This window comes from Capricornis sumatraensis, chromosome 12 (assembly GCF_032405125.1).
Source record: "Capricornis sumatraensis isolate serow.1 chromosome 12, serow.2, whole genome shotgun sequence".
Taxonomy (NCBI): Eukaryota; Metazoa; Chordata; class Mammalia; order Artiodactyla; family Bovidae; genus Capricornis; species Capricornis sumatraensis.
The window spans coordinates 7,825,476-7,850,126 of NC_091080.1; positions in this window are offsets into that span (position 1 = coordinate 7,825,476).

Sequence of the window (24,651 nt, forward strand, 5' to 3'; positions counted from 1 at the left end):
TCGAGGCAAAGCCTCGAGGGAAAACCACAGATCCTTTGATCCACGCGACGGGAAGCGTGACATTGCTGCTACAGCCTGGAAGGAAAGCGCACGTGCATGCCCCCACTCGAGACGAGGCCTGACTCCCCTGGGGAGACTCCAGAAGTACCCAAAGATCCATGTCAGCCCCTGAGATGAATCCTCGGTTCTGGCCCTGACTCCACACAAGTTTTTTGGCCCGGGTATCGACGGGAGAGGAATCCCGAGACGCCCCCTAGCAACTCGCATGGGGACTGGCCTCTCCTGAGGCCATCAGGGCGGGTCCGTGTGGTACCCGTCGTAACTAGAGAACACCTGCCGCACCTCGAGAAAATCCAGGAAGTTCTCCCTTCCAGGCTAGATGAGGCTTATTTCCGATGAGGCGTCTGGAGACTAATGACACCTAACCTCTGGAACTTCGAAAGGGTCTTTCACACCCTTGCTGCAACTCAAGAAGTTAACCGACATACCCGTGTCCACTCGAGAGGAAGCACGATGGTCCCGCCCACATCCCGAGGAGCCCCGTTTCCCCCTCGTAGCTCGAGATGAGGGATCCTTTCCCTGCTTTCAACGGGAAAGAATTCCCGGCGTTCCCGTCGCATCTCAAGAGGAGGCACTCTCAACAGGAAAGGCGAGAGGAACTCCATGGTCGTACCACCATTCCAAGAGTCCCCCAGATGTCTCAGTCCATTCCAGAGGAACCTCTTTAACCTGCACTGGCTCATCTTTTACGCCGAGGATCGACTCACACCACGGTGGCACGTGGGACAGCCCTGTGGGAAAGCCTTGAGAGAAAACCACAGATCATTTGATCCACGCGACGGGAAGCGTGACATTGCTGCTACAGCCTGAAAGGAAAGCGCACGTGCATGCCCCCACTCGAGACGAGGCCTGACTCCCCTGGGGAGACTCTAGAAGTACCCAAAGATCCATGTCAGCCCCTGAGAGGAATCCTCGGTTCCGGCCCTGACTCCACACAAGGTTTTTGGCCCCGGTATCGACGGGAGAGTAATCTCGAGAGGCCCCCTAGCAACTCGCATGGGGACTGGCCTCTCCTGAGGCCACCAGGGCGGGTCCCTGAGGTCCCCGTCGTAACTCGAGAACACCTGCTGCAACTCGAGAAAATCCAGGAAGTTCTCCCTTCCAGGCGAGATGAGGCCTATTTCCGATGAGGCGTCTGGAGACTAATGACACCTAACCTCTGGAACTTCGAAAGGGTCTTTCACACCCTTGCTGCAACTCAAGAAGTTCACCGCCATACCCGTCTCCACTCGAGAGGAAGCACGATGGTCCCGCCCACATCCAGAGGAGCCCCGTTTCCCCCTCGGAGCTCGAGATGAGGGATCCTTTCCCTGCTTTCAACGGGAAAGAATTCCCGGCGTTCCCGTCGCATCTCAAGAGGAGGCACTCTCAACAGGAAAGGCGAGAGGAACTCCATGGTCGTACCACCATTCCAAGAGTCCCCCAGATGTCTCAGTCCATTCCAGAGGAACCTCTTTGCCCTGCACTGGCTCATCTTTCACGCCGAGGATCGACTCACACCACGGTGGCATGTGGGACAGCCCTGTGGGAAAGCCTCGAGGCAAAGCCTCGAGGGAAAACCACAGATCCTTTGATCCACGCGACGGGAAGCGTGACATTGCTGCTACAGCCTGGAAGGAAAGCGCACGTGCATGCCCCCACTCGAGACGAGGCCTGACTCCCCTGGGGAGACTCCAGAAGTACCCAAAGATCCATGTCAGCCCCTGAGAGGAATCCTCGGTTCTGGCCCTGACTCCACACAAGTTTTTTGGCCCGGGTATCGACGGGAGAGGAATCCCGAGAGGCCCCCTAGCAACTCGCATGGGGACTGGCCTCTCCTGAGGCCATCAGGGCGGGTCCGTGTGGTACCCGTCGTAACTAGAGAACACCTGCCGCACCTCGAGAAAATCCAGGAAGTTCTCCCTTCCAGGCTAGATGAGGCTTATTTCCGATGAGGCGTCTGGAGACTAATGACACCTAACCTCTGGAACTTCGAAAGGGTCTTTCACACCCTTGCTGCAACTCAAGAATTTAACCGACATACCCGTGTCCACTCGAGAGGAAGCACGATGGTCCCGCCCACATCCCGAGGAGCCCCGTTTCCCCCTCGTAGCTCGAGATGAGGGATCCTTTCCCTGCTTTCAACGGGAAAGAATTCCCGGCGTTCCCGTCGCATCTCAAGAGGAGGCACTCTCAACAGGAAAGGCGAGAGGAATTCCATGGTCGTACCACCATTCCAAGAGTCCCCCAGATGTCTCAGTCCATTCCAGAGGAACCTCTTTAACCTGCACTGGCTCATCTTTTACGCCGAGGATCGACTCACACCACGGTGGCACGTGGGACAGCCCTGTGGGAAAGCCTCGAGGGAAAGCCTCGAGGGAAAACCACAGATCCTTTGATCCACGCGACGGGAAGCGTGACATTGCTGCTACAGCCTGGAAGGAAAGCACACGTGCATGCCCCCACTCGAGACGAGGCCTGACTCCCCTGGGGAGACTCCAGAAGTACCCAAAGATCCATGTCAGCCCCTGAGAGGAATCCTCGGTTCCGGCCCTGACTCCACACAAGGTTTTTGGCCCCGGTATCGATGGGAGAGGAATCCCGAGAGGCCCCCTAGCAACTCGCATGGGGACTGGCCTCTCCTGAGGCCACCAGGGCGGGTCCCTGAGGTCCCCGTCGTAACTCGAGAACACCTGCCGCAACTCGAGAAAATCCAGGAAGTTCTCCCTTCCAGGCGAGATGAGGCCTATTTCCGATGAGGCGTCTGGAGACTAATGACACCCAACCTCTGGAACTTCGAAAGGGTCTTTCACACCCTTGCTGCAACTCAAGAAGTTTACCGCCATACCCGTCTCCACACGAGAGAAAGCACGATGGTCCCGCCCACATCCAGAGGAGCCCCGTTTCCCCCTCGTAGCTCGAGATGAGGGATCCTTTCCCTGCTTTCAACGGGAAAGAATTCCCGGCGTTCCCGTCGCATCTCAAGAGGAGGCACTCTCAACAGGAAAGGCGAGAGGAACTCCATGGTCGTACCACCATTCCAAGAGTCCCCCAGATGTCTCAGTCCATTCCAGAGGAACCTCTTTGCCCTGCACTGGCTCATCTTTCACGCCGAGGATCGACTCACAACACGGTGGCACGTGGGACAGCCCTGTGGGAAAGCCTCGAGGGAAAGCCTCGAGGGAAAACCACAGATCCTTTGATCCACGCGACGGGAAGCGTGACATTGCTGCTACAGCCTGGAAGGAAAGCGCACGTGCATGCCCCCACTCGAGACGAGGCCTGACTCCCCTGGGGAGACTCCAGAAGTACCCAAAGATCCATGTCAGCCCCTGAGAGGAATCCTCGGTTCCGGCCCTGACTCCACACAAGCTTTTTGGCCCCGGTATCGACGGGAGAGGAATCCCGAGAGGCCCCCTAGCAACTCGCATAGGGACTGGCCTCTCCTGAGGCCAACAGGGTGGGTCCCTGAGGTCCCCGTCGTAACTCGAGAACACCTGCCGCAACTCGAGAAAATCAAGGAAGTTCTCCCTTCCAGGCGAGATGAGGCCTATTTCCGATGAGGCGTCTGGAGACTAATGACACCTAACCTCTGGAACTTCGAAAGGGTCTTTCACACCCTTGCTGCAACTCAAGAAGTTCACCGCCATACCCGTCTCCACTCGAGAGAAAGCACGATGGTCCCGCCCACATCCAGAGGAGCCCCGTTTCCCCCTCGTAGCTCGAGATGAGGGATCTTTTCCCTGCTTTCAACGGCAAAAAATTCCCGGCGTTCCCGTCGCATCTCAAGAGGAGGCACTCTCAACAGGAAAGGCGAGAGGAACTCCATGGTCGTACCACCATTCCAAGAGTCCCCCAGATGTCTCAGTCCATTCCAGAGGAACCTCTTTGCCCTGCACTGGCTCATCTTTCACGCCGAGGATCGACTCACACCACGGTGGCACGTGGGACAGCCCTGTGGGAAAGCCTCGAGGGAAAACCACACATCATTTGATCCACGCGACGGGAAGCGTGACATTGCTGCTACAGCCTGGAAGGAAAGTGCACGTGCATGCCCCCACTCGAGACGAGGCCTGACTCCCCTGGGGAGACTCCAGAAGTACCCAAAGATCCATGTCAGCCCCTGAGAGGAATCCTCGGTTCCGGCCCTGACTCCACACAAGGTTTTTGGCCCCGGTATCGACGGGAGAGGAATCCCGAGAGGCCCCCTAGCAACTCGCATGGGGACTGGCCTCTCCTGAGGCCACCAGGGCGGGTCCCTGAGGTCCCCGTCGTAACTCGAGAACACCTGCCGCAACTCGAGAAAATCCAGGAAGTTCTCCCTTCCAGGCAAGATGAGGCCTATTTCCGATGAGGCCTCTGGAGACTAATGACACCAAACTTCTGGAACTTCGAAAGGGTCTTTCACAACCTTGGTGCAACTCAAGAAGTTCACCGCCATACCCGTCTCTACTCGAGAGGAAGCACGATGGTCCCGCCCACATCCAGAGGAGCCCCGTTTCCCCCTCGTAGCTCGAGATAAGGGATCCTTTCCCTGCTTTCAACGGCAAAGAATTCCCGGCGTTCCCGTCGCATCTCAAGAGGAGGCACTCTCAACAGGAAAGGCGAGAGGAACTCCATGGTCGTACCACCATTCCAAGAGTCCCCCAGATGTCTCAGTCCATTCCAGAGGAACCTCTTTGCCCTGCACTGGCTCATCTTTCACGCCGAGGATCGACTCACACCACGGTGGCACGTGGGACAGCCCTGTGGGAAAGCCTCGAGGGAAAACCACAGATCCTTTGATCCACGCGACGGGAAGCGTGACATTGCTGCTACAGCCTGGAAGGAAAGCGCACGTGCATGCCCCCACTCGAGACGAGGTCTGACTCCACTGGGGAGACTCCAGAAGTACCCAAAGATCCATGTCAGCCCCTGAGAGGAATCCTCGGTTCCGGCCCTGACTCCACACAAGGTTTTTGGCCCCGGTATCGACGGGAGAGGAATCCCGAGAGGCCCCCTAGCAACTCGCATGGGGACTGGCCTCTCCTGAGGCCACCAGGGCGGGTCCCTGAGGTCCCCGTCGTAACTCGAGAACACCTGCCGCAACTCGAGAAAATCCAGGAAGTTCTCCCTTCCAGGCAAGATGAGGCCTATTTCCGATGAGGCCTCGGGAGACTAATGACACCAAACCTCTGGAACTTCGAAAGGGTCTTTCACACCCTTGGTGCAACTCAAGAAGTTCACCGCCATACCCGTCTCCACTCGAGAGGAAGCACGATGGTCCCGCCCACATCCAGAGGAGCCCCGTTTCCCCCTCGTAGCTCGAGATGAGGGATCCTTTCCCTGCTTTCAACGGGAAAGAATTCCCGGCGTTCCCGTCGCATCTCAAGAGGAGGCACTCTCAACAGGAAAGGCGAGAGGAACTCCATGGTCGTACCACCATTCCAAGAGTCCCCCAGATGTCTCAGTCCATTTCAGAGGAACCTCTTTGCCCTGCACTGGCTCATCTTTCACGCCGAGGATCGACTCACACCACGGTGGCACGTGGGACAGCCCTGTGGGAAAGCCTCGAGGGAAAGCCTCGAGGGAAAACCACAGATCCTTTGATCCACGCGACGGGAAGCATGACATTGCTGCTACAGCCTGGAAGGAAAGCGCACATGCATGCCCCCACTCGAGACGAGGACTGACTCCCCTGGGGAGACTCCAGAAGTACCCAAAGATCCATGTCAGCCCCTGAGAGGAATCCTCGGTTCCGGCCCTGACTCCACACAAGCTTTTTGGCCCCGGTATCGACGGGAGAGGAATCCCGAGAGGCCCCCTAGCAACTCGCATGGGGACTGGCCTCTCCTGAGGCCACCAGGGCGGGTCCCTGAGGTCCCCGTCGTAACTCGAGAACACCTGCCGCAACTCGAGAAAATCCAGGAAGTTCTCCCTTCCAGGCGAGATGAGGCCTATTTCCGATGAGGCCTCTGGAGACTAATGACACCAAACCTCTGGAACTTCGAAAGGGTCTTTCACACCCTTGCTGCAACTCAAGAAGTTCACCGCCATACCCGTCTCCACTCGAGAGGAAGCACGATGGTCCCGCCCACATCCAGAGGAGCCCCGTTTCCCCCTCGTAGCTCGAGATGAGGGATCCTTTCCCTGGTTTCAACGGGAAAGAATTCCCGGCGTTCCCGTCGCATCTCAAGAGGAGGCACTCTCAACAGGAAAGGCGAGAGGAACTCCATGGTCGTACCACCATTCCAAGAGTCCCCCAGATGTCTCAGTCCATTCCAGAGGAACCTCTTTGCCCTGCACTGGCTCATCTTTCATGCCGAGGATCGACTCACACCACGGTGGCACGTGGGACAGCCCTGTGGGAAAGCCTCGAGGGAAAGCCTCGAGGGAAAACCACAGATCCTTTGATCCACGCGACGGCAAGCGTGACATTGCTGCTACAGCCTGGAAGGAAAGCGCACGTGCATGCCCCCACTCGAGACGAGGCCTGACTCCCCTGGGGAGACTCCAGAAGTACCCAAAGATCCATGTCAGCCCCTGAGAGGAATCCTCGGTTCCGGCCTTGACTCCACACAAGCTTTTTGGCCCTGGTATCGACGGGAGAGGAATCCCGAGAGGCCCCCTAGCAACTCGCATGGGGACTGGCCTCTCCTGAGGCCACCAGGGCGGGTCCCTGAGGTCCCCGTCGTAACTCGAGAACACCTGCCGCAACTCGAGAAAATCCAGGAAGTTCTCCCTTCCAGGCGAGATGAGGCCTATTTCCGATGAGGCCTCTGGAGACTAATGACACCTAACCTCTGGAACTTCGAAAGGGTCTTTCACACCCTTGCTGCAACTCAAGAAGTTCACCGCCATACCCGTCTCCACTTGAGAGGAAGCACGATGGTCCCGCTCACATCCAGAGGAGCCCCGTTTCCCCCTCGTAGCTCGAGATGAGGGATCCTTTCCCTGCTTTCAACGGGAAAGAATTCCCGGCGTTCCCGTCGCATCTCAAGAGGAGGCACTCTCAACAGGAAAGGCGAGAGGAACTCCATGGTCGTACCACCATTCCAAGAGTCCCCCAGATGTCTCAGTCCATTTCAGAGGAACCTCTTTGCCCTGCACTGGCTCATCTTTCACGCCGAGGATCGACTCACACCACGGTGGCACGTGGGACAGCCCTGTGGGAAAGCCTCGAGGGAAAGCCTCGAGGGAAAACCACAGATCCTTTGATCCACGCGACGGGAAGCGTGACATTGCTGCTACAGCCTGGAAGGAAAGCGCACGTGCATGCCCCCACTCGAGACGAGGCCTGACTCCCCTGGGGAGACTCCAGAAGTACCCAAAGATCCATGTCAGCCCCTGAGAGGAATCCTCGGTTCCGGCCCTGACTCCACACAAGCTTTTTGGCCCCGGTATCGACGGGAGAGGAATCCCGAGAGGCCCCCTAGCAACTCGCAAGGGGACTGGCCTCTCCTGAGGCCACCAGGGCCGGTCCCTGAGGTCCCCGTCGTAACTCGAGAACACCTGCCGCAACTCGAGAAAATCCAGGAATTTCTCCCTTCCAGGCGAGATGAGGCCTATTTCCGATGAGGCGTCTGGAGACTAATGACACCTAACCTCTGGAACTTTGAAAGGGTCTTTCACACCCTTGCTGCAACTCAAGAATTTCTCCGCCATACCCGTCTCCACTCGAGAGGAAGCACGATGGTCCCGCCCACATCCAGAGGAGCCCCGTTTCCCCCTCGTAGCTCGAGATGAGGGATCCTTTCCCTGCTTTCAACGGGGAAGAATTCCCGGCGTTCCCGTCGCATCTCAAGAGGAGGCACTCTCAACAGGAAAGGCGAGAGGAACTCCATGGTCGTACCACCATTCAAAGAGTCCCCCAGATGTCTCAGTCCATTCCTGAGGAACCTCTTTGCCCTGCACTGGCTCATCTTTCACGCCGAGGATCGACTCACACCACGGTGGAACGGGGGACAGCCCTGTGGGAAAGCCTCGAGGGAAAGCCTCGAGGGAAAACCACAGATCCTTTGATCCACGCGACGGGAAGCGTGACATTGCTGCTACAGCCTGGAAGGAAAGCGCACGTGCATGCCCCCACTCGAGACGAGGTCTGACTCCACTGGGGAGACTCCAGAAGTACCCAAAGATCCATGTCAGCCCCTGAGAGGAATCCTCGGTTCCGGCCCTGACTCCACACAAGGTTTTTGGCCCCGGTATCGACGGGAGAGGAATCCCGAGAGGCCCCCTAGCAACTCGCATGGGGACTGGCCTCTCCGGAGGCCACCAGGGCGGGTCCCTGAGGTCTCCGTCGTAACTCGAGAACACCTGCCGCAACTCGAGAAAATCCAGGAAGTTCTCCCTTCCAGGCGAGATGAGGCCTATTTCCGATGAGGCCTCTGGAGACTAATGACACCAAACCTCTGGAACTTCGAAAGGGTCTTTCACACCCTTGGTGCAACTCAAGAAGTTCACCGCCATACCCGTCTCCACTCGAGAGGAAGCACGATGGTCCCGCCCACATCCAGAGGAGCCCCGTTTCCCCCTCGTAGCTCGAGATGAGGGATCCTTTCCCTGCTTTCAACGGGAAAAAATTCCCGGCGTTCCCGTCGCATCTCAAGAGGAGGCACTCTCAACAGGAAAGGCGAGAGGAACTCCATGGTCGTACCACCATTCCAAGAGTCCCCCAGATGTCTCAGTCCATTTCAGAGGAACCTCTTTGCCCTGCACTGGCTCATCTTTCACGCCGAGGATCGACTCACACCACGGTGGCACGTGGGACAGCCCTGTGGGAAAGCCTCGAGGGAAAGCCTCGAGGGAAAACCACACATCATTTGATCCACGCGACGGGAAGCATGACATTGCTGCTACAGCCTGGAAGGAAAGCGCACATGCATGCCCCCACTCGAGACGAGGCCTGACTCCCCTGGGGAGACTCCAGAAGTACCCAAAGATCCATGTCAGCCCCTGAGAAGAATCCTCGGTTCCGGCCCTGACTCCACACAAGCTTTTTGGCCCCTGTATCGACGGGAGAGGAATCCCGAGAGACCCCCTAGCAACTTGCATGGGGACTGGCCTCTCCTGAGGCCACCAGGGCGGGTCCCTGAGGTCCCCGTCGTAACTCGAGAACACCTGCCGCAACTCGAGAAAATCCAGGAAGTTCTCCCTTCCAGGCGAGATGAGGCCTATTTCCGATGAGGCCTCTGGAGACTAATGACACCAAACCTCTGGAACTTCGAAAGGATCTTTCACACCCTTGCTGCAACTCAAGAAGTTCACCGCCATACCCGTCTCCACTCGAGAGGAAGCACGATGGTCCCGCCCATATCCAGAGGAGCCCCATTTCCCCCTCGTAGCTCGAGATGAGGGATCCTTTCCCTGGTTTCAACGGGAAAGAATTCCCGGCGTTCCCGTCGCATCTCAAGAGGAGGCACTCTAAACAGGAAAGGCGAGAGGAACTCCATGGTCGTACCACCATTCCAAGAGTCCCCCAGATGTCTCAGTCCATTCCAGAGGAACCTCTTTGCCCTGCACTGGCTCATCTTTCACGCCGAGGATCGACTCACACCACGGTGGCACGTGGGACAGCCCTGTGGGAAAGCCTCGAGGGAAAGCCTCGAGGGAAAACCACAGATCCTTTGATCCACGCGACGGGAAGCGTGACATTGCTGCTACAGCCTGGAAGGAAAGCGCACGTGCATGCCCCCACTCGAGACGAGGACTGACTCCCCTGGGGAGACTCCAGAAGTACCCAAAGATCCATGTCAGCCCCTGAGAGGAATCCTCGGTTCCGGCCCTGACTCCACACAAGCTTTTTGGCCCCGGTATCGACGGGAGAGGAATCCCGAGAGGCCCCCTAGCAACTCGCATGGGGACTGGCCTCTCCTGAGGCCACCAGGGCGGGTCCCTGAGGTCCCCGTCGTAACTCGAGAACACCTGCCGCAACTCGAGAAAATCCAGGAAGTTCTCCCTTCCAGGCGAGATGAGGCCTATTTCCGATGAGGCCTCTGGAGACTAATGACACCAAACCTCTGGAACTTCGAAAGGGTCTTTCACACCCTTGCTGCAACTCAAGAAGTTCACCGCCATACCCGTCTCCACTCGAGAGGAAGCACGATGGTCCCGCCCACATCCAGAGGAGCCCCGTTTCCCCCTCGTAGCTCGAGATGAGGGATCCTTTCCCTGGTTTCAACGGGAAAGAATTCCCGGCGTTCCCGTCGCATCTCAAGAGGAGGCACTCTCAACAGGAAAGGCGAGAGGAACTCCATGGTCGTACCACCATTCCAAGAGTCCCCCAGATGTCTCAGTCCATTCCAGAGGAACCTCTTTGCCCTGCACTGGCTCATCTTTCACGCCGAGGATCGACTCACACCACGGTGGCACGTGGGACAGCCCTGTGGGAAAGCCTCGAGGGAAAGCCTCGAGGTAAAACCACAGATCCTTTGATCCACGCGACGGGAAGCGTGACATTGCTGCTACAGCCTGGAAGGAAAGCGCACGTGCATGCCCCCACTCGAGACGAGGCCTGACTCCCCTGGGGAGACTCCAGAAGTACCCAAAGATCCATGTCAGCCCCTGAGAGGAATCCTCGGTTCCGGCCTTGACTCCACACAAGCTTTTTGGCCCTGGTATCGACGGGAGAGGAATCCCGAGAGGCCCCCTAGTAACTCGCATGGGGACTGGCCTCTCCTGAGGCCACCAGGGCGGGTCCCTGAGGTCCCCGTCGTAACTCGAGAACACCTGCCGCAACTCGAGAAAATCCAGGAAGTTCTCCCTTCCAGGCGAGATGAGGCCTATTTCCGATGAGGCCTCTGGAGACTAATGACACCTAACCTCTGGAACTTCGAAAGGGTCTTTCACACCCTTGCTGCAACTCAAGAAGTTCACCGCCATACCCGTCTCCACTTGAGAGGAAGCACGATGGTCCCGCCCACATCCAGAGGAGCCCCGTTTCCCCCTCGTAGCTCGAGATGAGGGATCCTTTCCCTGCTTTCAACGGCAAAAAATTCCCGGCGTTCCCGTCGCATCTCAAGAGGAGGCACTCTCAACAGGAAAGGCGAGAGGAACTCCATGGTCGTACCACCATTCCAAGAGTCCCCCAGATGTCTCAGTCCATTCCAGAGGAACCTCTTTGCCCTGCACTGGCTCATCTTTCACGCCGAGGATCGACTCACACCACGGTGGCACGTGGGACAGCCCTGTGGGAAAGCCTCGAGGGAAAACCACACATCATTTGATCCACGCGACGGGAAGCGTGACATTGCTGCTACAGCCTGGAAGGAAAGTGCACGTGCATGCCCCCACTCGAGACGAGGCCTGACTCCCCTGGGGAGACTCCAGAAGTACCCAAAGATCCATGTCAGCCCCTGAGAGGAATCCTCGGTTCCGGCCCTGACTCCACACAAGGTTTTTGGCCCCGGTATCGACGGGAGAGGAATCCCGAGAGGCCCCCTAGCAACTCGCATAGGGACTGGCCTCTCCTGAGGCCACCAGGGCGGGTCCCTGAGGTCCCCGTCGTAACTCGAGAACACCTGCCGCAACTCGAGAAAATCCAGGAAGTTCTCCCTTCCAGGCGAAATGAGGCCTATTTCCGATGAGGCGTCTGGAAACTAATGACACCTTACCTCTGGAACTTCGAAAGGGTCTTTCACAGCCTTGCTGCAACTCAAGAAGTTCACCACCATACCCGTCTCCACTAGAGAGGAAGCACGATGGTCCCGCCCACATCCAGAGGAGCCCCGTTTCCCCCTTGTAGCTCGAGATGAGGGATCCTTTCCCTGCTTTCAACGGGAAAGAATTCCCGGCGTTCCCGTCGCATCTCAAGAGGAGGCACTCTCAACAGGAAAGGCGAGAGGAACTCCATGGTCGTACCACCATTCCAAGAGTCCCCCAGATGTCTCAGTCCATTCCAGAGGAACCTCTTTGCCCTGCACTGGCTCATCTTTCACGCCCAGGATTGACTCACACCACGGTGGCACGTGGGACAGCCCTGTGGGAAAGCCTCGAGGGAAAGCCTCGAGGGAAAACCACAGATCCTTTGATCCACGCGACGGGAAGCGTGACATTGCTGCTATAGCCTGGAAGGAAAGCGCACGTGCATGCCCCCACTCGAGACGAGGCCTGACTCCCCTGGGGAGACTCCAGAAGTACCCAAAGATCCATGTCAGCCCCTGAGAGGAATCCTCGGTTCCGGCCCTGACTCCACACAAGGTTTTTGGCCCCGGTATCGACGGGAGAGGAATCCCGAGAGGCCCCCTAGCAACTCGCCTAGGGACTGGCCTCTCCTGAGGCCACCAGGGCGGGTCCCTGAGGTCCCCGTCGTAACTCGAGAACACCTGACGCAACTCGAGAAAATCCAGGAAGTTCTCCCTTCCAGGCGAGATGAGGCCTATTTCCGATGAGGCCTCTGGAGACTAATGACACCTAACCTCTGGAACTTCGAAAGGGTCTTTCACCCCCTTGCTGCAACTCAAGAAGTTCACCGCCATACCCGTCTCCACTCGAGAGGAAGCACGATGGTCCCGCCCACATCCAGAGGAGCCCCGTTTCCCCCTCGTAGCTCGAGATGAGGGATCCTTTCCCTGCTTTCAACGGGAAAGAATTCCCGGCGTTCCCGTCGCATCTCAAGAGGAGGCACTCTCAACAGGAAAGGCGAGAGGAACTCCATGGTCGTACCACCATTCCAAGAGTCCCCCAGATGTCTCAGTCCATTCCAGAGGAACCTCTTTGCCCTGCACTGGATCATCTTTCACGCCGAGGATCGACTCACACCACGGTGGCACGTGGGACAGCCCTGTGGGAAAGCCTCGAGGGAAAGCCTCGAGGGAAAACCACAGATCCTTTGATCCAAGCGACGGGAAGCGTGACATTGCTGCTAAAGCCTGGAAGGAAAGCGCACGCGCATGCCCCCACTCGAGACGAGGCCTGACTCCCCTGGGGAGACTCCAGAAGTACCCAAAGATCCATGTCAGCCCCTGAGAGGAATCCTCGGTTCCGGCCCTGACTCCACACAAGGTTTTTGGCCCCGGTATCGACGGGAGAGGAATCCCGAGAGGCCCCCTAACAACTCGCATGGGGACTGACCTCTCCTGAGGCCACCAGGGCGGGTCCCTGAGGTCCCCGTCGTAACTCGAGAACACCAGCCGCAAATCGAGAAAATCCAGGAAGTTCTCCCTTCCAGGCGAGATGAGGCCTATTTCCGATGAGGCGTCTGGAGACTTATGACACCTAACCTCTGGAACTTCGAAAGGGTCTTTCACACCCTTGCTGCAACTCAAGAAGTTCACCGCCATACCCGTGTCCACTCAAGAGGAAGCACGATGGTCCCGCCCACATCCAGAGGAGCCCCGTTTCCCCCTCGTAGCTCGAGATGAGGGATCCTTTCCCTGCTTTCAACGGGAAAGAATTCCCGGCGTTCCCGTCGCATCTCAAGAGGAGGCACTCTCAACAGGAAAGGCGAGAGGATCTCCATGGTCGTACCACCATTCCAAGAGTCCCCCAGATGTCTCAGTCCATTCCAGAGGAACCTCTTTGCCCTGCACTGGCTCATTTTTCACGCCGAAAATCGACTCACACCACGGTGTCACGTGGGACAGCCCTGTGGGAAAGCCTCGAGGGAAAGCCTCGAGCGAAAACCGCAGATCCTTTGATCCACGCGACGGGAAGCGTGACATTGCTGCTACAGCCTGGAAGGAAAGTGCACGTGCATGCCCCCACACGAGACGAGGCCTGTCTCCCCTGGCGAGACTCCAGAAGTACCCAAAGATCCATATCAGGCCCTGAGAGGAATCCTCGGTTCCGGCCCTGACTCCACACAAGGTTTTTGGCCCCGGTATCGACGGGAGAGGAATCCCGAGGGGCCCCCTAGCAACACGCATAGGGACTGGCCTCTCCTGAGGCCAACAGGGCGGGTCCCTGAGGTCCCCGTCGTAACTCGAGAACACCTGCCGCAACTCGAGAAAATCAAGGAAGTTCTCCCTTCCAGGCGAGATGAGGCCTATTTCCGATGAGGCGTCTGGAGACTAATGACACCTAACCTCTGGAACTTCGAAAGGGTCTTTCACACCCTTGCTGCAACTCAAGAAGTTCACCGCCATACCCGTCTCCACTCGAGAGAAAGCACGATGGTCCCGCCCACATCCAGAGGAGCCCCGTTTCCCCCTCGTAGCTCGAGATGAGGGATCCTTTCCCTGCTTTCAACGGCAAAAAATTCCCGGCGTTCCCGTCGCATCTCAAGAGGAGGCACTCTCAACAGGAAAGGCGAGAGGAACTCCATGGTCGTACCACCATTCCAAGAGTCCCCCAGATGTCTCAGTCCATTCCAGAGGAACCTCTTTGCCCTGCACTGGCTCATCTTTCACGCCGAGGATCGACTCACACCACGGTGGCACGTGGGACAGCCCTGTGGGAAAGCCTCGAGGGAAAACCACAGATCCTTTGATCCACGCGACGGGAAGCGTGACATTGCTGCTACAGCCTGGAAGGAAAGTGCACGTGCATGCCCCCACTCGAGACGAGGCCTGACTCCCCTGGGGAGACTCCAGAAGTACCCAAAGATCCATGTCAGCCCCTGAGAGGAATCCTCGGTTCCGGCCCTGACTCCACACAAGGTTTTTGGCCCCGGTATCGACGGGAGAGGAATCCCGAGAGGCCCCCTAGCAACTCGCATGGGGACTGGCCTCTCCTGAGGCCACCAGGGCGGGTCCCTGAGGTCCCCGTCGTAACTCGAGAACACCTGCCGCAACTCGAGAAAATCCAGGAAGTTCTCCCTTCCAGGCGAGATGAGGCCTATTTCCGATGAGGCGTCTGGAGACTAATGACACCTAACCTCTGGAACTTCGAAAGGGTCTTTCACACCCTTGGTGCAACTCAAGAAGTTCACCGACATACCCGTCTCCACTCGAGAGGAAGCACGATGGTCCCGCCCACATCCAGAGGAGCCCCGTTTCCCCCTCGTAGCTCGAGATGAGGGATCCTTTCCCTGCTTTCAACGGGAAAGAATTCCCGGCGTTCCCGTTGCATCTCAAGAGGAGGCACTCTCAACAGGAAAGGCGAGAGGAACTCCATGGTCGTACCACCATTCCAAGAGTCCCCCAGATGTCTCAGTCCATTTCAGAGGAACCTCTTTGCCCTGCACTGGCTCATCTTTCACGCCGAGGATCGACTCACAACACGGTGGCACGTGTTACAGCCCTGTGGGAAAGCCTCGAGGGAAAGCCTCGAGGGAAAACCACAGATCCTTTGATCCACGCGACGGGAAGCATGACATTGCTGCTACAGCCTGGAAGGAAAGCGCACGTGCATGCCCCCACTCGAGACGAGGCCTGACTCCCCTGGGGAGACTCCAGAAGTACCCAAAGATCCATGTCAGCCCCTGAGAGGAATCCTCGGTTCCGGCCCTGACTCCACACAAGGTTTTTGGCCCCGGTATCGACGGGAGAGGAATCCCGAGAGGCCCCCTAGCAACTCGCATGGGGACTGGCCTCTCCTGAGGCCACCAGGGCTGGTCCCTGAGGTCCCCGTCGTAACTCGAGAACACCTGCCGCAACTCGAGAAAATCCAGGAAGTTCTCCCTTCCAGGCGAGATGAGGCCTATTTCCGATGAGGCGTCTGGAGACTAATGACACCTAACCTCTGGAACTTCGAAAGGGTCTTTCACACCCTTGCTGCAACTCAAGAAGTTCACCACCATACCCGTCTCCACTCGAGAGGAAGCACGATGGTCCCGACCACATCCAAAGGAGCCCCGTTTCCCCCTCGTAGCTCGAGATGAGGGATCCTTTCCCTGCTTTCAACGGGAAAGAATTCCCGGCGTTCCCGTCGCATCTCAAGAGGAGGCACTCTCAACAGGAAATGCGAGAGGAACTCCATGGTCGTACCACCATTCCAAGAGTCCCCCAGATGTCTCAGTCCATTCCAGAGGAATCTCTTTGCCCTGCACTGGCTCATCTTTCACGCCGAGGATCGACTCACACCACGGTGGCACGTGGGACAGCCCTGTGGGAAAGCCTTGAGGGAAAGCCTCGAGGGAAAATCACAGATCCTTTGATCCAAGCGACGGGAAGCGTGACATTGCTGCTACAGCCTGGAAGGAAAGCGCACGTGCATGCCCCCACTCGAGACGAGGCCTGACTCCACTGGGGAGACTCCAGAAGTACCCAAAGATCCATGTCAGCCCCTGAGAGGAATCCTCGGTTCCGGCCCTGACTCCACACAAGGTTTTTGGCCTCGGTATCGACGGGAGAGGAATCCCGAGAGGCCCCCTAGCAACTCGCATGGGGACTGGCCTCTCCGGAGGCCACCAGGGCGGGTCCCTGAGGTCCCCGTCGTAATTCGAGAACACCTGCCGCAACTCGAGAAAATCCAGGAAGTTCTCCCTTCCAGGCGAGATGAGGCCTATTTCCGATGAGGCCTCTGGAGACTAATGACACCAAACCTCTGGAACTTCGAAAGGGTCTTTCACACCTTGCTGCAACTCAAGAAGTTCACCGCCATACCCGTCTCCACTCGAGAGGAAGCACGATGGTCCCGCCCACATCCAGAGGAGCCCCGTTTCCCCCTCGTAGCTCGAGATGAGGGATCCTTTCCCTGCTTTCAACGGGAAAGAATTCCCGGCGTTCCCGTCGCATCTCAAGAGGAGGCACTCTCAAAAGGAAAGGCGAGAGGAACTCCATGGTCGTACCACCATTCCAAGAGTCCCCCAGATGTCTCAGTCCATTCCAGAGGAACCTCTTTGCCCTGCACTGGATCATCTTTCACGCCGAGGATCGACTCACACCACGGTGGCACGTGGGACAGCCCTGTGGGAAAGCCTCGAGGGAAAGCCTCGAGGGAAAACCACAGATCCTTTGATCCAAGCGACGGGAAGCGTGACATTGCTGCTAAAGCCTGGAAGGAAAGCGCACGCGCATGCCCCCACTCGAGACGAGGCCTGACTCCCCTGGGGAGACTCCAGAAGTACCCAAAGATCCATGTCAGCCCCTGAGAGGAATCCTCGGTTCCGGCCCTGACTCCACACAAGGTTTTTGGCCCCGGTATCGACGGGAGAGGAATCCCGAGAGGCCCCCTAACAACTCGCATGGGGACTGACCTCTCCTGAGGCCACCAGGGCGGGTCCCTGAGGTCCCCGTCGTAACTCGAGAACACCAGCCGCAAATCGAGAAAATCCAGGAAGTTCTCCCTTCCAGGCGAGATTAGGCCTATTTCCGATGAGGCGTCTGGAGACTAATGACACCTAACCTCTGGAACTTCGAAAGGGTCTTTCACACCCTTGCTGCAACTCAAGAAGTTCACCGCCATACCCGTGTCCACTCAAGAGGAAGCACGATGGTCCCGCCCACATCCAGAGGAGCCCCGTTTCCCCCTCGTAGCTCGAGATGAGGGATCCTTTCCCTGCTTTCAACGGGAAAGAATTCCCGGCGTTCCCGTCGCATCTCAAGAGGAGGCACTCTCAACAGGAAAGGCGAGAGGATCTCCATGGTCGTACCACCATTCCAAGAGTCCCCCAGATTTCTCAGTCCATTCCAGAGGAACCTCTTTGCCCTGCACTGGCTCATTTTTCACGCCGAGAATCGACTCACACCACGGTGTCACGTGGGACAGCCCTGTGGGAAAGCCTCGAGGGAAAGCCTCGAGCGAAAACCGCAGATCCTTTGATCCACGCGACGGGAAGCGTGACATTGCTGCTACAGCCTGGAAGGAAAGTGCACGTGCATGCCCCCACACGAGACGAGGCCTGTCTCCCCTGGCGAGACTCCAGAAGTACCCAAAGATCCATATCAGGCCCTGAGAGGAATCCTCGGTTCCGGCCCTGACTCCACACAAGGTTTTTGGCCCCGGTATCGACGGGAGAGGAATCCCGAGGGGCCCCCTAGCAACACGCATAGGGACTGGCCTCTCCTGAGGCCAACAGGGCGGGTCCCTGAGGTCCCCGTCGTAACTCGAGAACACCTGCCGCAACTCGAGAAAATCAAGGAAGTTCTCCCTTCCAGGCGAGATGAGGCCTATTTCCGATGAGGCGTCTGGAGACTAATGACACCTAACCTCTGGAACTTCGAAAGGGTCTTTCACACCCTTGCTGCAACTCAAGAAGTTCACCGCCATACCCGTCTCCACTCGAGAGAAAGCACGATGGTCCCGCCCACATCCAGAGGAGCCCCGTTTCCCCCTCGTAGCTCGAGATGAGGGATCCTTTCCCTGCTTTCAACGGCAAAAAATTCCCGGCGTTCCCGTCGCATCTCAAGAGGAGGCACTCTCAACAGGAAAGGCGAGAGGAACTCCATGGTCGTAACACCATTCCAAGAGTCCCCCAGATGTCTCAGTCCATTCCAGAGGAACCTCTTTGCCCTGCACTGGCTCATCTTTCACGCCGAGGATCGACTCACACCACGGTGGCACGTGGGACAGCCCTGTGGGAAAGCCTCGAGGGAAAACCACAGATCCTTTGATCCACGCGACGGGAAGCGTGACATTGCTGCTACAGCCTGGAAGGAAAGTGCACGTGCATGCCCCCACTCGAGACGAGGCCTGACTCCCCTGGGGAGACTCCAGAAGTACCCAAAGATCCATGTCAGCCCCTGAGAGGAATCCTCGGTTCCGGCCCTGACTCCACACAAGGTTTTTGGCCCCGGTATCGACGGGAGAGGAATCCCGAGAGGCCCCCTAGCAACTCGCATGGGGACTGGCCTCTCCTGAGGCCACCAGGGCGGGTCCCTGAGGTCCCCGTCGTAACTCGAGAACACCTGCCGCAACTCGAGAAAATCCAGGAAGTTCTCCCTTCCAGGCGAGATGAGGCCTATTTCCGATGAGGCGTCTGGAGACTAATGACACCTAACCTCTGGAACTTCGAAAGGGTCTTTCACACCCTTGGTGCAACTCAAGAAGTTCACCGACATACCCGTCTCCACTCGAGAGGAAGCACGATGGTCCCGCCCACATCCAGAGGAGCGCCGTTTCCCCCTCGTAGCTCGAGATGAGGGATCCTTTCCCTGCTTTCAACGGGAAAGAATTCCCGGCGTTCCCGTCGCATCTCAAGAGGAGGCACTCTCAACAGGAAAGGCGAGAGGAACTCCATGGTCGTACCACCATTCCAAGAGTCCCCCAGATGTCTCAGTCCATTTCAGAGGAACCTCTTTGCCCTGCACTGGCTCATCTTTCACGCCGAGGATCGACTCACAACACGGTGGCACGTGTTACAGCCCTGTGGGAAAGCCTCGAGGGAAAGCCTCGAGGGAAAACCACAGATCCTTTGATCCACGCGACGGGAAGCATGACATTGCTGCTACAGCCTGGAAGGAAAGCGCACGTGCATGCCCCCACTCGAGACGAGGCCTGACTCCCCTGGGGAGACTCCAGAAGTACCCAAAGATCCATGTCAGCCCCTGAGAGGAATCCTCGGTTCCGGCCCTGACTCCACACAAGGTTTTTGGCCCCGGTATCGACGGGAGAGGAATCCCGAGAGGCCCCCTAGCAACTCGCATGGGGACTGGCCTCTCCTGAGGCCACCAGGGCTGGTCCCTGAGGTCCCCGTCGTAACTCGAGAACACCTGCCGCAACTCGAGAAAATCCAGGAAGTTCTCCCTTCCAGGCGAGATGAGGCCTATTTCCGATGAGGCGTCTGGAGACTAATGACACCTAAACTCTGGAACTTCGAAAGGGTCTTTCACACCCTTGCTGCAACTCAAGAAGTTCACCACCATACCCGTTCCACTCGAGAGGAAGCACGATGGTCCCGACCACATCCAAAGGAGCCCCGTTTCCCCCTCGTAGCTCGAGATGAGGGATCCTTTCCCTGCTTTCAACGGGAAAGAATTCCCGGCGTTCCCGTCGCATCTCAAGAGGAGGCACTCTCAACAGGAAATGCGAGAGGAACTCCATGGTCGTACCACCATTCCAAGAGTCCCCCAGATGTCTCAGTCCATTCCAGAGGAATCTCTTTGCCCTGCACTGGCTCATCTTTCACGCCGAGGATCGACTCACACCACGGTGGCACGTGGGACAGCCCTGTGGGAAAGCCTTGAGGGAAAGCCTCGAGGGAAAACCACAGATCCTTTGATCCAAGCGACGGGAAGCGTGACATTGCTGCTACAGCCTGGAAGGAAAGCGCACGTGCATGCCCCCACTCGAGACGAGGCCTGACTCCACTGGGGAGACTCCAGAAGTACCCAAAGATCCATGTCAGCCCCTGAGAGGAATCCTCGGTTCCGGCCCTGACTCCACACAAGGTTTTTGGCCTCGGTATCGACGGGAGAGGAATCCCGAGAGGCCCCCTAGCAACTCGCATGGGGACTGGCCTCTCCGGAGGCCACCAGGGCGGGTCCCTGAGGTCCCCGTCGTAATTCGAGAACACCTGCCGCAACTCGAGAAAATCCAGGAAGTTCTCCCTTCCAGGCGAGATGAGGCCTATTTCCGATGAGGCCTCTGGAGACTAATGACACCAAACCTCTGGAACTTCGAAAGGGTCTTTCACACCTTGCTGCAACTCAAGAAGTTCACCGCCATACCCGTCTCCACTCGAGAGGAAGCACGATGGTCCCGCCCACATCCAGAGGAGCCCCGTTTCCCCCTCGTAGCTCTAGATGAGGGATCCTTTCCCTGGTTTCAACGGGAAAGAATTCCCGGCGTTCCCGTCGCATCTCAAGAGGAGGCACTCTCAACAGGAAAGGGGAGAGGAACTCCATGGTCGTACCACCATTCCAAGAGTCCCCCAGATGTCTCAGTCCATTCCAGAGGAACCTCTTTGCCCTGCACTGGCTCATCTTTCACGCCGAGGATCGACTCACACCACGGTGGCACGTGGGACAGCCCTGTGGGAAAGCCTCGAGGGAAAGCCTCGAGGGAAAACCACAGATCCTTTGATCCACGCGACGGGAAGCGTGACATTGCTGCTACAGCCTGGAAGGAAAGCGCACGTGCATGCCCCCACTCGAGACGAGGCCTGACTCCCCTGGGGAGACTCCAGAAGTACCCAAAGATCCATGTCAGCCCCTGAGAGGAATCCTCGGTTCCGGCCTTGACTCCACACAAGCTTTTTGGCCCCGGTATCGACGGGAGAGGAATCCCGAGAGGCCCCCTAGCAACTCGCATGGGGACTGGCCTCTCCTGAGGCCACCAGGGCGGGTCCCTGAGGTCCCCGTCGTAACTCGAGAACACCTGCCGCAACTCGAGAAAATCCAGGAAGTTCTCCCTTCCAGGCGAGATGAGGCCTATTTCCGATGAGGCCTCTGGAGACTAATGACACCTAACCTCTGGAACTTCGAAAGGGTCTTTCACACCTTTGCTGCAACTCAAGAAGTTCACCGCCATATCCGTCTCCACTCGAGAGGAAGCACGATGGTCCCGCCCACATCCAGAGGAGCCCCGTTTCCCCCTCGTAGCTCGAGATGAGGGATCCTTTCCCTGCTTTCAACGGCAAAAAATTCCCGGCGTTCCCGTCGCATCTCAAGAGGAGGCACTCTCAACAGGAAAGGCGAGAGGAACTCCATGGTCGTACCACCATTCCAAGAGTCCCCCAGATGTCTCAGTCCATTCCAGAGGAACCTCTTTGCCCTGCACTGGCTCATCTTTCACGCCGAGGATCGACTCACACCACGGTGGCACGTGGGACAGCCCTGTGGGAAAGCCTCGAGGGAAAGCCTCGAGGGAAAACCACAGATCCTTTGATCCACGTGACGGGAAGCGTGACATTGCTGCTACAGCCTGAAAGGAAAGCGCACGTGCATGCCCCTACTCGAGACGAAGCCTGACTCCACTGGGGTGACTCCAGAAGTACCCAAAGATCCATGTCAGCCCCTGAGAGGAATCCTCGGTTCCGGCCCTGACTCCACACAAGGTTTTTGGCCCCGGTATCGACGGGAGAGGAATCCCGAGAGGCCCCCTAGCAACTCGCATGGGGACTGGCCTCTCCGGAGGCCAACAGGGCGGGTCCCTGAGGTCCCCGTCGTAATTCGAGAACACCTGCCGCAACTCGAGAAAATCCAGGAAGTTCTCCCTTCCAGGCGAGATGAGGCCTATTTCCGATGAGGCCTCTGGAGACTAATGACACCAAACCTCTGGAACTTCGAAAGGGTCTTTCACACCCTTGCTGCAACTCAAGAAGTTCACCGCCATACCCGTCTCCACTCGAGAGGAAGCACGATGGTCCCGCCCACATCCAGAGGAGCCCCGTTTCCCCCTCGTAGCTCGAGATGAGGGATCCTTTCCCTGGTTTCAACGGGAAAGAATTCCCGGCGTTCCCGTCGCATCTCAAGAGGAGGCACTCTCAACAGGAAAGGCGAGAGGAACTCCATGGTCGTACCACCATTCCAAGAGTCCCCCAGATGTCGCAGTCCATTCCAGAGGAAACTCTTTGCCCTGCACTGGCTCATCTTTCACGCCGAGGATCGACTCACAACACGGTGGCACGTGGGACAGCCCTGTGGGAAAGCCTCGAGGGAAAGCCTCGAGGGAAAACCACAGATCCTTTGATCCACGCGACGGGAAGCGTGACATTGCTGCTACAGCCTGGAAGGAAAGCGCACGTGCATGCCCCCACTCGAGACGAGGCCTGACTCCCCTGGGGAGACTCCAGAAGTACCCAAAGATCCATGTCAGCCCCTGAGAGGAATCCTCGGTTCCGGCCCTGACTCCACACAAGGTTTTTGGCCCCGGTATCGACGGGAGAGGAATCCCGAGAGGCCCCCTAGCAACTCGCATGGGGACTGGCCTCTCCTGAGGCCACCAGGGCGGGTCCCTGAGGTCCCCGTCGTAACTCGAGAACACCTGCCGCAACTCGAGAAAATCCAGGAAGTTCTCCCTTCCAGGCAAGATGAGGCCTATTTCCGATGAGGCCTCTGGAGACTAATGACACCAAACCTCTGGAACTTCGAAAGGGTCTTTCACACCCTTGCTGCAACTCAAGAAGTTCACCGCCATACCCGTCTCCACTCGAGAGGAAGAACGATGGTCCCGCCCACATCCAGAGGAGCCCCGTTTCCCCCTCGTAGCTCGAGATGAGGGATCCTTTCCCTGCTTTCAACGGGTAAGAATTCCCGGCGTTCCCGTCGCATCTCAAGAGGAGGCACTCTCAACAGGAAAGGCGAGAGGAACTCCATGGTCGTACCACCATTCCAAGAGTCCCCCAGATGTCTCAGTCCATTCCAGAGGAACCACTTTGCCCTGCACTGGCTCATCTTTCACGCCGAGGATCGACTCACAACACGGTGGCACGTGGGACAGCCCTGTGGGAAAGCCTCGAGGGAAAGCCTCGAGGGAAAACTACAGATCCTTTGATCCACGCGACGGGAAGCGTGACATTGCTGCTACAGCCTGGAAGGAAAGCGCACGTGCATGCCCCCACTCGAGACGAGGCCTGACTCCCCTGGGGAGACTCCAGAAGTACCCAAAGATCCATGTCAGCCCCTGAGAGGAATCCTCGGTTCCGGCCCTGACTCCACACAAGCTTTTTGGCCCCGGTATCGACGGGAGAGGAATCCCGAGAGGCCCCCTAGCAACTCGCATGGGGACTGACCTCTCCTGAGGCCACCAGGGCGGGTCCCTGAGGTCCCCGTCGTAAATCGAGAACACCTGCCGCAACTCGAGAAAATCCAGGAAGTTCTCCCTTCCAGGCGAGATGAGGCCTATTTCCGATGAGGCGTCTGGAGACTAATGACACCTAACCTCTGGAACTTCGAAAGGGTCTTTCACACCCTTGCTGCAACTCAAGAAGTTCACCGCCATACCCGTCTCCACTCAAGAGAAAGCACGATGGTCCCGCCCACATCCAGAGGAGCCCCGTTTCCCCCTCGTAGCTCGAGATGAGGGATCCTTTCCCTGCTTTCAACGGCAAAAAATTCCCGGCGTTCCCGTCGCATCTCAAGAGGAGGCACTCTCAACAGGAAAGGCGAGAGGAACTCCATGGTCGTACCACCATTCCAAGAGTCCCCCAGATGTCTCAGTCCATTCCAGAGGAACCTCTTTGCCCTGCACTGGCTCATCTTTCACGCCGAGGATCGACTCACACCACGGTGGCACGTGGGACAGCCCTGTGGGAAAGCCTCTAGGGAAAACCACACATCATTTGATCCACGCGACGGGAAGCGTGACATTGCTGCTACAGCCTGGAAGGAAAGTGCACGTGCATGCCCCCACTCGAGACGAGGCCTGACTCCCCTGGGGAGACTCCAGAAGTACCCAAAGATCCATGTCAGCCCCTGAGAGGAATCCTCGGTTCCGGCCCTGACTCCACACAAGGTTTTTGGCCCCGGTATCGACGGGAGAGGAATCCCGAGAGGCCCCCTAGCAACTCGCATAGGGACTGGCCTCTCCTGAGGCCACCAGGGCGGGTCCCTGAGGTCCCCGTCGTAACTCGAGAACACCTGCCGCAACTGGAGAAAATCCAGGAAGTTCTCCCTTCCAGGCGAAATGAGGCCTATTTCCGATGAGGCGTCTGGAGACTAATGACACCTTACCTCTGGAACTTCGAAAGGGTCTTTCACAGCCTTGCTGCAACTCAAGAAGTTCACCACCATACCCGTCTCCACTAGAGAGGAAGCACGATGGTCCCGCCCACATCCAGAGGAGCCCCGTTTCCCCCTCGTAGCTCGAGATGAGGGATCCTTTCCCTGCTTTAAACGGGAAAGAATTCCCGGCGTTCCCGTCGCATCTCAA